This window comes from Triticum urartu, chromosome 4A (assembly GCF_056163025.1).
Source record: "Triticum urartu cultivar PI428250 chromosome 4A, HENAU_Tu73, whole genome shotgun sequence".
NCBI classification, from domain to species: domain Eukaryota; kingdom Viridiplantae; phylum Streptophyta; class Magnoliopsida; order Poales; family Poaceae; genus Triticum; species Triticum urartu.
This window is the reverse complement of record NC_141876.1, coordinates 541,759,870-541,776,915: the sequence shown is the minus strand read 5'-3', so window position 1 is coordinate 541,776,915 and position 17,046 is coordinate 541,759,870.

Sequence of the window (17,046 nt, the reverse complement as noted above, 5' to 3'; positions counted from 1 at the left end):
CCCCTCAGGACCGGCCCTGTCAATTAGTCACGGGGTGGGCCAAGTTCGTGTCGTTCCTGTTATAGAGTGAAAGTAAAAGAGACACATGAAGAGTCCAAATGATCCACTAGTTCCATTGCAATGTGGGAGACCCACTTATATACATGGTGAAGGGGTGTGTTGGGGAGACACCTCTTCCCCAACAGACACCTCCTGGGAGGCATCCCTCCCATACAATTGATCACATGTTTTTATTTCTCAACACTCCCCTTGATCAATTTGTCATATGTATATTGCAAACTGAAAACTCCTCCAAAAACCCTGTGGAAAAAATTGAGGTGAAACCTTATAATAATATGCCATCGAAAACTCCTTTAAAACCCAGTGGAAAAAAAAGGAGAAACCAATATGGCATATATCCGCACTTGTATTTATATTGTCTCGTTAAAAACCTTATATGAGAAACCATCATGGAAAACTCATAAAGGGAAAAGAGTACAGTATCAGTGATTTGAGGATCACCAACGGGTTATAACTTGGGATTTTACTCCCCCTGAACTTTGCAAACCTCAAGAATATCTCATACCAATTCCACGAACCTAGTTCTGGAATGTAAACATTGATAGAGATATTGTGAATATCACAATAATCTGTTTGCATATTATCCTCTTACATTTCTGTAATTCACAAGGATAAATATAACCCATAAGCAATACAAGTGACATTATCTTGGTAGATAATGATAATATCCACATGATTTCACATGTGGCCAATCATTCTATGAAGTCATCCACATTTTCCGATGCTTCAAATGAAATAGAATGTTCACTGGAAGGACTCGTTTAGAGTCTATTCTGAATACTTCCTTCAAAGTACTCTTCCAGCAAATCCAGTCTTTGATATGTCATTGTGGGATCAGATAATTAGCCACTATCAATATATCAAACCATGGTCCCATCTTGATTTTTCGAATGAAATTGATCAAGACCCTTTGTGCCCTGGATATATCCCAGGATATTCCTTACAAAAACCTTATACCTTTTAGGGAATTGCACTCTCAATAAATTGTCAAAAACTATAGTCTCAGGCCTGACATATTTTGCAAGATATATGAGTGCTTTGATGGTATTTAGATATGGCAATTCATGCTCCTCTATCACTTCACCATCTCCCCTATGTATCAAGGATCTATATCCCATATTAGGTATAACATGACCATATGTGTCTTTGATATAATATATCCATATTGAACTTCTTCAATACTTTCGGATATATGAAGACTGATATCTTAGGGGGATGTGTTCAAGTCATAAGCTTAACATAATTTGGTTTAACCCAAATATCCGTCTTAACATGATTGTGTGTATTTCATGTATTATATAGACTTTGATGATAAGATCATCGACACCACAAATTAAGGTGATGTAAAATCCAACCCAGGATTTCTTCATGAATACACGTCAACAATCATTAGTATGAGAGTAATCCTTGTCAAGGAATAACTCACTTAGTCGGTTGCACCACACAAATCTCCGACTACTTCAAGTCATAGAATGACTTTAGAAGTTCCACACATGCATGTTGCGATTTACCTTTGGATTCAGACTATCAAGTCATTCAATGACTTCAATATATACATCCAAACTAATTGACCCATGGAGTATGTTGACATTACATACATCAACCGTATGGATCTGTACTGCCATTAACATTCAGTATCGAAACATAATTCCACTTATACCAAAAAGGTATGCTACTTCGTAACTGATGTCGGGTCTCTGCGAAAAACCCTTGTGCTACAAGCCTCGCTTTCTCACCACCTCGTTTATTTTCGTTTCCAAACGAAAATTCACTTCTCTTCCCTCTGGAAGATACATATGAGGAGCAGGTTTTACAATGGTAAATACCGCTCTTTTGATGAGCGAGTGCCACTCTTCCTTAATTGCTTCCTTTCATTTGAACCAATATAAGTGCAGACAACACTTTCCATGGATTTTGGCTCAGGACCCAAAAGGATTCTAGCAATTCTCAAGAAGAATTTTATGTCGACATATGTAGACTTTCTCATATACGATTCTCATGAATCAATATCATTGTGGAATTCTTACTACGCCTCTTAACTCCTTGTGATTTCCCACAACAACGGAGTCAAGGTGTTTCGATTTCCCAACACCTAAAAATGTGTGCACATATGTGTTGGACTTTGGATGCCGCGCATCCCTCAGGTGTCATTCAACCCGAGGTTGAATCATATTTACTGATCGAGGAGTCAATCTCACATGTTTCCGCTGAAACATATGAGAACTTAATCTCATGCGATCAGAATTCTCCCCCTCTTGCTCTCATCTAGGGAGATGAGTGGCTTATTAGGTACCTCCACTGATTCTGGTACTTGACCATATTGACACCTTTGTCATCAGTAAATATACTTGGCAGATTATTTGCAGTATGCTGCAAATTTCTCATAATCTGAACATGCAGTTCAGATTCTTAAGTACGTGGACAAAATGTCTATGACATTTCTTATCCATTTCCTGGCATTCTTTGTGGTACACATCTCCCCCTAATGCCAGAAAATGTTCTTATTGCAAAAGCAATCAGCGTATGGGCTGCAAATAACTCCCTTTCTAGGGTTAAGGTATTCGGCAGATTAACGAACATACCACAGTTATTCCTCACATAGATTCCAACCATATGTGAAGGCCCATGATGTACGCTGGGGTGGTGATATCGGTATACAACCGAATTACCGCAGATGGGAAATACTTCACTTATTTCCACCTACAAACTGCAAGGGGGTGCAGTATCATTTGATCTCATTTAGACCAAATATGCGGAGTGTGAGACCGCATGTTACCATCAACAAAATGTCGGTAAATCACAATTCTGCAACATTGGCTATGCAATATTGAATCTCTTTCATAAGATATCCAGCCAAACCATTCTGGTTATGTAGCATATACTGAATATAACCATTGAATGTCCGTGAATCAACTTCAACGACATTTCCATTCCAATGGAATTATCCCACGTTAGGATAATTTGCTCTAAATTCATCAATTTGAGCACTTAATTCAATAAATGCATGGTTATGTGTGGATATACACACCTAAGACCATCTTCTAGATGCGTCTATGAACAGCATGAAGTACCAAGATAACCCAGATAATGGTTGAATAATCCAAACATATTCTTGCATCCAATCAAGAATATTGGCTGGCTCATTTCAAATTTTAAGGTGAGAGTACCTTAAAATTAATTCCCCAATGTCACATGTAGTGCATAAAACAATCTGATGATTGTTGGGAATATTGCAACTTGTCAAGTTGTGGCCAACAGAATTGTCAATAATTTCTCTAATCGTCCAATACCATGATGATAAAGGAGGGAAAATTATTATGTATGCAACAAGTGTTGGGTTTCGTAGTAATTTCAAAATTTTCCTACGCACACGCAAGATCATGGTGATGCAAAGCAACGAGGGGGGAGAGTGTTGTCTACGTACCCTCGCAGACCGACTGCGGAAGCGTTGACACAATGTAGAGGAAGTAGTCGTACGTCTTCACGATCCAACCGATCAAGCACCGAAACTACGGCACCTCCGAGTTCGAGCACACGTTCAGCTCGATGACGATCCCCGGACTCCGATCCAGCAAAGTGTCGGGGAAGAGTTCCGTCAGCACGACGGCGTGGTGACGATCTTGATGCACTACAGCAGCAGGGCTTCGCCTAAACTCCGCTATAGTATTATCGAGGAATATGGTGGCTGGGGGCACCGCACACGGCTAAGGAATAGATCACGTGGATCAACTTGTGTGTTCTAGGGTGCCTCTGCCTCAGTATATAAAGGACTAGAGGGGGGAGGCTGGCCGGCCAAGGTGTGGCGCGCCAGGAGAGTCCTACTCCCTCTGGGAGTAGGATTCCCCCCCCCCCCCCAATCCTAGTTGGAATAGGATTCACGGAGGGGGAAAAGAGAGAGAGGGGGCCGGCCACCTCTCCTAGTCCTAATAGGACTAGGGGAAGGGGGAGGCGCGCAGCCCATGTAGGGCTGCCTCTTCTCTTTTCCACCAAGGCCCATCATGGCCCATTTAGCTCCCGGGGGGTTCCAGTAACCTTCCCGGTACTCCGGTAAAATCCCGATTTCACCCGGAACATTTTCGATATCCAAACATAGGCTTCCAATATATCAATCTTCACGTCTCGACCATTTCGAGACTCCTCGTCATGTCCGTGATCACATCCGGGACTCCGAACAACCTTCGGTACATCAAAATGCCTAAACTCATAATATAACTGTCATCGTAACCTTAAGCGTGCGGACCCTACGGGTTCGAGAACAATGTAGACATGACCGAGACATGTCTCGGTCAATAACCAATAGCAGGACCTGGATGCCCATATTGGCTCCTACATATTCTACGAAGATCTTTATCGGTCAGACCGCATAACAACATACGTTGTTCCCTTTGTCATCGGTATGTTACTTGCCCGAGATTCGATCGTCGGTATCCCATACCTAGTTCAATCTCGTTGCCGGCAAGTCTCTTTACTCGTTCCCTAATACATCATCTCGCAACTAACTCATTAGTTGCAATGCTTGCAAGGCTTATGTGATGTGCATTACCGAGAGGGCCCAGAGATACCTCTCCGACAATCGGAGTGACAAAACCTAATCTCGAAATACGCCAACCCAACATGTACCTTTGGAGACACCTGTAGTACTCCTTTATAATCACCCAGTTATATTGTGACGTTTGGTAGTACCCAAAGTGTTCCTCCGGTAAACGGTAGTTGCATAATCTCATAGTTACAGGAACATGTATAAGTCATGAAGAAAGCAATAGCAATATACTAAACGATCGGGTGCTAAGCTAATGGAATGGGTCATGTCAATCAGATCATTCTCTTAATGATGTGATCCCGTTAATCAAATAACAACTCATTGTTCATTGTTAGGAAACATAACCATCTTTGATTAACGAGCTAGTCAAGTAGAGGCATACTAGTGACACTTTGTTTGTCTATGTATTCACACATGTATTATGTTTCCGGTTAATACAATTCTAGCATGAATAATAAACCTTTTATCATGATTATAAGGAAATAAATAATAACTTTATTATTACCTCTAGGGCATATTTCCTTCAGTCTCCCACTTGCACTAGAGTCAATAATCTAGATTACACAGTAATGATTCTAACACCCATGGAGCCTTGGTGCTGATCATGTTTTGCTCGTGGTAGAGGCTTAGTCAATGGGTCTGCAACATTCAGATCCGTATGTATCTTGCAAATCTCTATGTCTCCCACCTGGACTAGATCCCGGATGGAATTGAAGCGTCTCTTGATGTGCTTGGTTCTCTTGTGAAATCTAGATTCCTTTGCCAAGGCAATTGCACCAGTATTGTCACAAAAGATTTTCATTGGACCCGATGCACTAGGTATGACACCTAGATCGGATATGAACTCCTTCATCCAGACTCCTTCGTTCGCTGCTTCCGAAGCAGCTATGTACTCCGCTTCACATGTAGATCCTGCTACGACGCTTTGTTTAGAACTGCACCAACTGACAGCTCCACCGTTTAATGTAAACACGTATCCGGTTTGCGATTTAGAATCATCCGGATCAGTGTCAAAGCTTGCATCAATGTAACCATTTACGACAAGCTCTTTGTCACCTCCATATACGAGAAACATATCCTTAGTCCTTTTCAGGTATTTCAGGATGTTCTTGACCGTTGTCCAGTGATCCACTCCTGGATTACTTTGGTACCTCCCTGCTAGACTTATAGCAAGGCACACATCAGGTCTGGTACACAGCATTGCATACATGATAGATCCTATCGCTGATGCATAGGGAACATCTTTCATAATATCTCTATCTTCTGCAGTGGTCGGGCATTGAGTCTTACTCAATTTCACACCTTGTAACACAGGCAAGAATCCTTTCTTTGCTTGATCCATTTTGAACTTCTTCAAAATTTTGTCAAGGTATGTTGTTTGTGAAAGTCCAATTAAGCGTTTTGATCTATCTCTATAAATCTTTATGCCTAATATGTAAGCAGCTTCACCGAGGTCTTTCATTGAAAAACTCTTATTCAAGTATCCCTTTATGCTATCTAGAAATTCTATATCATTTCCAATTAGTAATATGTCATCCACATATAATATCAGAAATGCTACAGAGCTCCCACTCACTTTCTTGTAAATACAGGCTTCTCTGAAAGTCTGTATAAAACCAAATGCTTTGATCACACTATCAAAGCGTTTATTCCAACTCCGAGAGGCTTGCACCAGTCCATAAATGGATCGCTGGAGCTTGCACACTTTGTTAGCTCCTTTTGGATCGACAAAACCTTCTGGTTGCATCATATACAACTCTTCTTCCAGAAATCCATTCAGGAATGCAGTTTTGACATCCATTTGCCAAATTTCATAATCATAAAATGCGGCAATTTCTAACATGATTCGGACGGACTTTAGCATCGCTACGGGTGAGAAGGTCTCATCGTAGTCAATCCCTTGAACTTGCCGAAAACCTTTCGCGACAAGTCGAGCTTTGTAGACAGTAACATTACCATCAGCGTCAGTCTTCTTCTTGAAGATCCATTTATTCTCAATTGCTTGCCGATCATCGGGCAAGTCAACCAAAGTCCATACTTTGTTCTCATACATGGATCCCATCTCAGATTTCATGGCTTCAAGCCACTTTGCGGAATCTGGGCTCACCATCGCTTCTTCATAGTTTGTAGGTTCATCATGATCTAGTAGCATGATTTCCAGAACAGGATTACCGTACCACTCTGGCGCGGATCTTACTCTGGTTGATCTACGAGGTTCAGTAGTATCTTGATTTGAAGTTTCATGACCATCATCATTAGCTTCCTCACTTATTGGTGTAGGTGTCGCAGAAACAGTTTTCTGTGATGTACTACTTTCCAATAAAGGAGCAGGTACTGTTACCTCGTCAAGTTCTACTTTCCTCCCACTCACTTCTTTCGAGAGAAACTCCTTCTCTAGAAAGGATCCATTCTTAGCAACGAATGTCTTGCCTTCGGATCTGTGATAGAAGGTGTACCCAATAGTCTCCTTTGGGTATCCTATGAAGACACATTTCTCCGATTTGGGTTCGAGCTTATCAGGTTGAAGCTTTTTCACATAAGCATCACAACCCCAAACTTTAAGAAACGACAACTTTGGTTTCTTGCCAAACCACAGTTCATAAGGCGTCGTCTCAATGGATTTTGATGGTGCCCTATTTAACGTGAATGCGGCCGTCTCTAAAGCATAACCCCAAAACGATAGCGGTAAATCAGTAAGAGACATCATAGATCGCACCATATCTAGTAAAGTACGATTACAACGTTCGGACACACCATTACGCTGTGGTGTTCCGGGTGGCGTGAGTTGCGAAACTATTCCATAATTTTTCAAATGTACACCAAACTCGTAACTCAAATATTCTCCTCCACGATCAGATCGTAGAAACTTTATTTTCTTGTTACGATGACTTTCAACTTCACTCTGAAATTCTTTGAACTTTTCAAATGTTGCAGATTTATGTTTCATTAAGTAGATATACCCATATCTGCTTAAGTCATCTGTGAAGGTGAGAAAATAACAATATCCGCCACGAGCCTCAATATTCATCGGACCACATACATCGGTATGTATGATTTCCAACAAATCTGTTGCTCTCTCCATAGTATCGGAGAACGGTGTTTTAGTCATCTTGCCCATGAGGCACGGTTCGCAAGTACCAAGTGATTCATAATCAAGTGGTTCCAAAAGTCCATCAGTATGGAGTTTCTTCATGCGCTTTACACCGATATGACCTAAACGACAGTGCCACAAATAAGTTGCAGTTTCATTATCAACTCTGCATCTTTTGGCTTCAACATTATGAATATGTGTATCACTACTATTGAGATTCATCAAAAATAGACCACTCTTTAAAGGTGCATGACCATAAATGATATTACTCATATAAATAGAACAACCATTATTCTCTGATTTAAATGAATAACCGTCTCGCATCAAACAAGATCCAGATATAATGTTCATGCTCAACGCTGGCACCAAATAACAATTATTTAGGTTTAATATTAATCTCGAAGGTAGATGTAGAGGTAGCGTGCCGACCGCGATCACATCGACTTTGGAACCGTTTCCCACGCGCATCGTCACCTCGTCCTTTGCCGGTGCCCGCTTATTCCGTAGTCCCTGTTTCGAGTTGCAAATATTAGCAACAGAACCTGTATCAAATACCCAGGTGCTACTGCGAGCTCTAGTAAGGTACACATCAATAACATGTATATCACATATACCTTTGTTCACCTTGCCATCCTTCTTATCCGCCAAATACTTGGGGCAGTTCCGCTTCCAGTGACCAGTCTGCTTGCAGTAGAAGCACTCAGTTTCAGGCTTAGGTCCAGACTTGGGTTTCTTCTCCTGAGCAGCAACTTGCTTGCTGTTCTTCTTGAAGTTTCCCTTCTTCTTCCCTTTGCCCTTTTTCTTAAAATTAGTGGTCTTGTTAACCATCAACACTTGATGCTCCTTCTTGATTTCTACCTCCGCAGCTTTCAGCATTGCGAAGAGCTCGGGAATAGCCTTGTTCATCCCTTGCATATTATAGTTCATCATGAAGCTCTTGTAGCTTGGTGGTAGTGATTGGAGAATTCTGTCAATGACGCAATCATCCGGAAGATTAACTCCCAATTGAATCAAGTGATTATTATACCCAGACATTTTGAGTATATGCTCACTGACAGAACTGTTCTCCTCCATCTTGCAGCTATAGAACTTATTGGAGACTTCATATCTCTCAATCCGGGCATTTGCTTGAAATATTAACTTCAACTCCCGGAACATCTCATATGCTCCATGACGTTCAAAACGTCGTTGAAGTCCCGATTCTAAGCCGTAAAGCATGGCACACTGAACTATCGAGTAGTCATCAGCTTTGCTCTGCCAGACGTTCATAACATTTGGTGTTGCTCCAGCAGCAGGCCTGGCACCCAGCGGTGCTTCCAGGACGTAATTCTTCTGAGCAGCAATGAGGATAATCCTCAAGTTACGGACCCAGTCCGTATAATTGCTACCATCATCTTTCAACTTTGCTTTCTCAAGGAACGCATTAAAATTCAACGGAACAACAGCACGAGCCATCTATCTACAATCAACATAAACAAGCAAGATACTATCAGGTACTAAGCTCATGATAAGTTTAAGTTCAATTAATCAAATTACTTAAGAACTCCCACTTAGATAGACATCCCTCTAATCTTCTAAGTGATTACGTGATCCAAATCAACTAAACCATAACCGATCATCACGTGAGATGGAGTAGTTTTCAATGGTGAACGTCGTTATGTTGATCATATCTACTATATGATTCACGATCGACCTTTCGGTCTCCGTGTTCCGAGGCCATATCTGCATATGCTAGGCTCGTCAAGTTTAACCTGAGTATTCTGCGTGTGCAAAACTGGCTTGCACCCGTTGTAGATGGACGTAGAGCTTATCACACCCGATCATCACGTGGTGTCTGGGCACGACGAACTTTGGCAACGGTGCATACTCAGGGAGAACACTTCTTGATAATTTAGTGAGAGATCATCTTATAATGCTACCGTCAATCAAAGCAAGATAAGATGCATAAAAGAATAAACATCTCATGCAATCAATATAAGTGATATGATATGGCCATCATCATCTTGTGCTTGTGATCTCCATCTCCGAAGCACCGTTATGATCACCATCGTCACCGGCGCGACACCTTGATCTCCATCGCAGCATCGTTGTCGTCTCGTCAATCTTATGCTTCCACGACTATCACTACCGTTTAGTAATAAAGTAAAGCATTACATCGCGATTGCATTGCATACAATAAAGCGACAACCATATGGCTCCTGCCAGTTGCCGATAACTCGGTTACAAAACATGATCATCTCATACAATAAAATTCAGCATCATGCCTTGACCATATCACATCACAACATGCCCTGCAAAAACAAGTTAGACGTCCTCTACTTTGTTATTGCAAGTTTTACATGGCTGCTACGGGCTTAAGCAAGAACCAATCTCACCTACGCATCAAAACCACAACGATAGTTTGTCAAATAGACTCCGTTTTAACCTTCGCAAGGACCGGGCGTAGCCACACTTGGTTCAACTAAAGTTGGAGAGACAGTCGCCCACAAGCCACCTGTGTGCAAAGCACGTCGGGGGAACCGGTCTCGCGTAAGCGTATGCGTAATGTTGGTCCGGATCGTCTCGTCCAACAATACCGCCGAACCAAGTATGACATGCTGGTAGGCAGTATGACTTATATCGTCCATAACTCACTTGTGTTCTACTCGTGCAAATAACATCAAACCATAAAACCTAGGCTCTGATACCACTGTTGGGTTTCGTAGTAATTTCAAAATTTTCCTACGCACACGCAAGATCATGGTGATGCAAAGCAACGAGGGGGAGAGTGTTGTCTACGTACCCTCGCAGACCGACTGCGGAAGCGTTGACACAACGTAGAGGAAGTAGTCGTACGTCTTCACGATCCAACCGATCAAGCACCGAAACTACGGCACCTCCGAGTTCGAGCACACGTTCAGCTTGATGACGATCCCCGGACTCCGATCCAGCAAAGTGTCGAGGAAGAGTTCCGTCAGCACGACGTCGTGGTGACGATCTTGATGCACTACAGCAGCAGGGCTTCGCCTAAACTCCGCTACAGTATTATCGAGGAATATGGTGGCTGGGGGCACCGCACACGGCTAAGGAATAGATCACGTGGATCAACTTGTGTGTTCTAGGGTGCCTCTGCCTCAGTATATAAAGGACTAGAGGGGGGGAGGCTGGCCGGCCAAGGTGTGGCGCGCCAGGAGAGTCCTACTCCCTCTGGGAGTAGGATTCCCCCCCCCCCCAATCCTAGTTGGAATAGGATTCGCGGAGGGGGAAAAGAGAGAGAGGGGGCCGGCCACCTCTCCTAGTCCTAATAGGACTAGGGGAAGGGGGAGGCGCGCAGCCCATGTAGGGCTGCCTCTTCTCTTTTCCACCAAGACCCATCATACCGTCGCGCGGGCCCGACAACGCCCCATGTCGCGCTGCTTGTTCTGCACGCGTAGCCACCTTCGTTGATTCCTTGTGGCCGTCAGGCGCGTCACCGCCATGACTCTTTTCTCGTTCTTCCTGGAATCGATGGATTCCAATGTCTGAGATTCTTCTTCTTGTTTTCTCCTTCTGTACGTGCTCAGATGGAAGTAAATCTCGTGAGTGCGTAGATGTACAGGGGAAAAATAATTGAAAGATGATTGATTAAGCAATCAATTGACTAATCCCAATCTGTGCGTGGAACCAAGCAGTTCCGCATTGAATGGATCCGCATCAGAGGCCTTCGTTTGCCGGATGCGAATGCAACAGGACGACTCCGCCGGCTGCCGTGAGCGTACGTAACTGCTGCTTAGATGGAGTTTTCCTCTCAGCGAAGAGCCAAGCAATCCTCGCAGGAAAAAAAATAGATCAGATTCTTGTATCCCTTAATCATAAGAAGACAAAGAAATTAACATTCTCATGATTAATCTCTTGTACGGATGCATGCATGCTCCATGGTGTTGCCGCTGCATGTCCTTGCGCAATCAACCCTGCCATCACGTGCTGTTGCCGCCGCTTGTAGTTCTGCGATCGACGCCTTCACGTACTGGCGTGGTGCTTCCGCCTCGGAGGAGCGCTGCCACGGCCGAGCACCTCCGTGCATACTGGCCGATGTTTAGAAGGAGGCCACTCGACAGTTTCTTTTCGTGTCGCCAATTGCTCTCGATAGAGTCTAAGTGCTGATAACGTGTTATAGAGTGAAAGTAAAAGAGACACATGAAGAGTCCAAATGATCCACTAGTTCCATTGCAATGTGGGAGACCCACTTATATACATGGTGAAGGGGTGTGTTGGGGAGACACCTCTTCCCCAACAGACACCTCCTAGGAGGCATCCCTCCGATACAATTGATCACATGTTTTTATTTCTCAACAGTTCCAATCATTGTGAGCACATCGGACCGACGGTTCACTCGATTTCAATGAAAGCATATGTGAGCAATGTCAAACAGTTTATCGTGTGTTATATGTACGTACTAGCACATATGCCCGTGCGTTGCAACGGAAAAATTAATGTTTTGTGCAAACATAATGTCTCACAGCCTATATATGACAAAAAATATATATTTAGAAACTACGTCCATATAGAAATCTAGTGATATACTTTTCATGACATATAACACATATTTAATTCCTCAAATCGATGACCTAGAAGTAGACGAATGACTCATACACCAAGACGGAGATAGTACCTCAAATCCTTCATGTAGAATTTATTAAGACCATAATTTTCCTTTTAGTTATTCCACTGGTTTACCCATAATCCTTTCTTTAGTTAGCCATATCCGTTTAAATATTCTATTTAGGCACACAATCCTTTCTTTATTAGCTCATTCGCTTAATTAGCTCACCCTGCACTCGTATATTTAGAGTGAATTGAGATTAGTAAATAGAAAGGCGCATAGGTCTTGTGTTCAATTCCCACAATGTTGATTTATTTAGACCCAATTATTTTTCACGGTCTCTATGAAAGCCCATAAAAGGCTCATCAACATACAAATACCTGACACAGATCGCTTAACGTGTGTAAACCAAACAAAGATGACTAAACCAAATCAAGAATACCTACTTCCTTTAATAGTAGGTATAGATATTGATAAAGTCAAAGAAGTAGTAGAAAATACCGGGCTATATTAGACAAATAAAACTCCCTATTGTGTTCTAGAATATGATGGCAAGTAGCCTCCTCAAAGGTAGTTAAGATGGAGTTTATAAACATGGGTCACCTTGGACAACGGTGAAACTCACGCATTATGCAAAAGTTGAATCGCTAGATCTGTTGACGCAGACGCCATATTGAGCCATGTCGAGCACTCCAAATCTCTGCACCGAGGAAGAGACATCTGATCTTTGGAGCGCGTCGTCGGGAACCTATTGACATTACGTCTCGTGGAGATGGTTAGCAACCTGGGCCGCGGCGTCGGAAGAAAAATGACCGATGTGCACGCGACCACGACATCTTCAAATCGCGTCCATACATGCACCAGGAAAATTCGTCCTCGCTGCGTTAGAAACGGAAAGGATCTACCGCAAATCACCATCGAGGCCGTTGGCACGACGAGTGACTGTCGTGCTCCCCTCACAGCCGCAACGGTATGTACACCGCCGAGATGTCCTAGGGCTGGCGCCTCGTGTACAACCTCCGCCGACGCACGTGCCGTCTAGGGACGCCGCAGCGCACACCAACTGTGAGGACTCCTGTAGCCTAGAGATGAGCCCGCCACCACCGTCTGCCAAGCAGGCGTTGCCCACCCGCTTCGTTCGACGGCGGCTAATAGATGGGGAGAGGAGGAGATGGCCCTGTGGGTCGGCTGTCTTCGTTAGTGTAGTGGAGCACGGTAAGCAAATCTTGAGTCATCAACGATGAGTCTTCATCGAGTCATCGTGCCATCGTCGTCCTTGAGTACTTTTTGTAAGGTAAAAGAACACTCACATTACATGCCAGCGATTTTTCGAGATGCCCGCGTATACTTTCCGGAACATGTTTACAAAACTAATCTTCCGTGGCCTATTTCGTAATTCCCAAGGCATCCCAAAATGTTCGTGCAAAAGTATCTGCCACCCCATCGGTGAAACAACCGTTGGGGTGGAACGGAGCCGCGTACTAGGAAACTGCTGAGATCAGTCTACGGATCGGCATCTTCCGCCCGGCTTGCCTGCTCCCTTCTCATATTTCCATCCGTGCTCCCACTTCATCCTACGGTTGTCTTTTTTTCTCTTTTCTTTCTCCTACAACGAAGTCTCCGAGAGCGCGACCACTCCTTCCGTTCCGTTCCTTTTCCGTGCCGCGACGCGCCAACGGCAAGGACAAACCAGTTCGTCAGCGTCGCCGGTTCACCAACGGAGCGGAACACATCCGTTTCCAGTTTTTTTTATTTGGCGATGATGGAATTAACCAACGCTTTTCTCCCTGGAAGCGTGCTCCGGCCTAATGAGTGAATGACACGGTGGTGCACGCAACTCGATGGCAGGTCTTATTTGGCCTTTATTTATTTATTTTTCAGAACAATCGTCTAGTGGGGAATCCATATGTTTTGAATGGAGCACTGAGCGTTGATGTGACGTGCCTACCAACCCGATAAGCTAAAAGAACTTGAGATAAATGTCTAGACCAAGGATTGGCCAGGACCTCTCGAAGCAGAACCAATGAAAATCCTAAATGATAAATGTACGACACGAAACACTTCGGTTCTGGTGTTTTTTTGGGACAAAAGTTGGCATCCGAGAAAAAAACAAACCCAAAAAATAAACGGAAACTTGCCATCTGAAAAGAAAATTGTCATACTTGATAACTAAAGTTAACATCCTCATATCACTAAACTTGTCATAAAAAAAATTCGAAGTTGCCATGTGTTTGTGTCACACGTGTGGCATATATTAATGTCCATGCAAATTCTGTCCAAAAACTTGCAAAAAATAAACTTTTCGAAGTGGTGTTCTGAAGAAATTCATTAGTGATAAAGTGTGTATCCCATCCTGCAAAAAAAAAAGATAAAGTGCATATCCCGTATGGGCAGGAGGATCCCATGGCACCCTGAGGAGGAGGGGTGGGATCGCCATGACACGCTGGAGGCCGTGCAGGAGCAAACTTGGCCAACTGAGCCGTGCCTGCCTGACCAGCCCGTTAGCACATGTGCCCGGCCTGCAGGGGCGGAGCCAGGCTGGCCGCGTGCCCCGGGCCGCCTTCAAGCATTTCTCCTGGATTTGGGCCTCACGTATTAGGTAGCAGTACATTCACCAAAGGAGTTGGGCCTCACGCCCCGGGCCCAGGCCCTGGGGGCCTGGGACCTATCTCCGCCCCTGCCGGCCTGTGATGGGCCGGCCCGACATGTGGCCCGCCTAGGGCCGTGTCGGCCTGGAGGCTAGGCACGCGTGCCAGCACGGCACGACCCATTTAGTTATTTATTTTATTTATTTTACAGACAACCCAATAGGCTAAATAATATGTGGGCCGATGGCTAATTGTGCCGATGGGCCGACCCGTTTAATAGTTATGACGTGTCTGGGCCACCGTCTAATAGTAGTGATGTGTCTGGGCCACGGAGGTCAACACGCATGCTTGCATGGTATGGCCCGTGTACTAAGCGTGCCTGGTCAGGCCATGCCATGCTTGACCCGTTTAACTTAGGCCTAGCCGTGTTGTGCCAGGCCGGCCCTTTTGGCTACGTATGCACAACAGTATCCCATCCTCCCCCGTGAGTGGTCAGATTGAAATCCCCAAACAAGCGCCATTATTTGGGATATCGAGCACGGCTATATACATATCCCGTATGGCCAAGAAAAGCCTCGCCCACACAACTCATATCGGTCACCACGTACTCCCCGCCGCCTCACAGTTAAGGAGGTATGGGATGAGCACTACGCTACCTACACCTCGATTGTTCGCCCCGACCTAATCTTCAAGGAGATCGTTGTCGGGAATCTGTGGATATGACGAGAAAGGGAGTGTGTTAGATAGCACAAATTCGACATGGAGATGGTGACATTCACCAAAAAGAATCACGCCATATTAGGACTCCCCCTCCCTCCTTGATAAAGTCGTCCCCAACATCGACGACCACAGGCAGGAATGGATAAAGATGAGATCGCCGGCCCGCCTCACCGTCGCACCAAAAGGACAAGTGGACACATCAAATATGCATGTGCCCCGTGCATAGCATTCATCATTGAGGTGGCGGGCTCAAAATCATGTTATAGTCGCTAGAAACCGACAAATTTTGAACATATGATATGAAAATACCGCTAATCAACTTCACTCCTCCTATGTAAGATCCGTGTAATGCAATGTTAGCTCAAATTAGTGTGGATATTGAGTCAACACAAGGAAAAACAGAAAATAAAAGAAAATATGTGAAGGCAGCCAATATGACGACTTTGACTTTGCACATCAACTCGACAACCTCCATATTATTATGGAGTGTGGTCCATACGTGTTATGAGGCTGCCAATACAACAACTATGTTAGAGTTGCTCCTATGTAACTCATTTTAGCAAGTTACTGTTTACTATGCAAAAGAAGTTAAGTTTCAGTCAACGAGAATTATGTTCCATTCCGCCAAAGCATCTTATTCCTAAAGGGTTTGCAGCCACTCAAGCCGAATAGGTGCAAGTTTTGTATCACATGCGTTAAATCACAAATACCCCCTCCCATTCCCATACATCAATATAACAAGAAGTGCATATCAACTATATATTTTCCTGCCAAAAAAGTCGAATATTGTGTGAGAGATTAACTGCATCCCAGAAAAGATGAAGAAATACTATTGAATAGTGCACAGTGTGTTCTGAAATTATGTAGTACTGTATCTTCTTATTTTTGCTGTGAGAAATTATGTAGTACTTCCTCTGATCCATAATTCTTGCCGTGGTTTTAGTTGGCAAAACTTAGCACATAACTAAGGAAGTGAAATAGCTTTAAAAAACTAAGAGGTGAATTTTGGAGACAGAAGAAAATACAAGGCACGAGTGAAACGACAATTATACCATTCACATTTTTTTTTAACACGACTCCACCTTTTCTACACAAGTTCCCACTCACCGTGTGAACATGGTGAGTGATTTAGTCCAAAGTGCTGCCAATGGATAAGCGATCCTAGTTGGTACATTAGCAAAGGTAAGCACACACATCACCAAGGCATCTCAACTAATAAAACTATCGCCATCGTCGGGCTAAAAGGCTCAGCAGTTTGCAAATGCAGTTTATTTTAAGTAATCTAGAAGAGCAGTTATATGTTTTGTAAATAAAAGACATTAACTATGGAAGAGTGCTTGCTCATCATGGCCTGATGTAGCCTTTTTCTTTTCTTGAGAGTAGCCTTATATAGCTACAAGGCTCAAAACTAGATTTTTTTTTAGGCAACCTCGCGATACTTTTTTTTAATGATGTTGGCCAGTCGGATGGGATTCCTTTCGTCCAG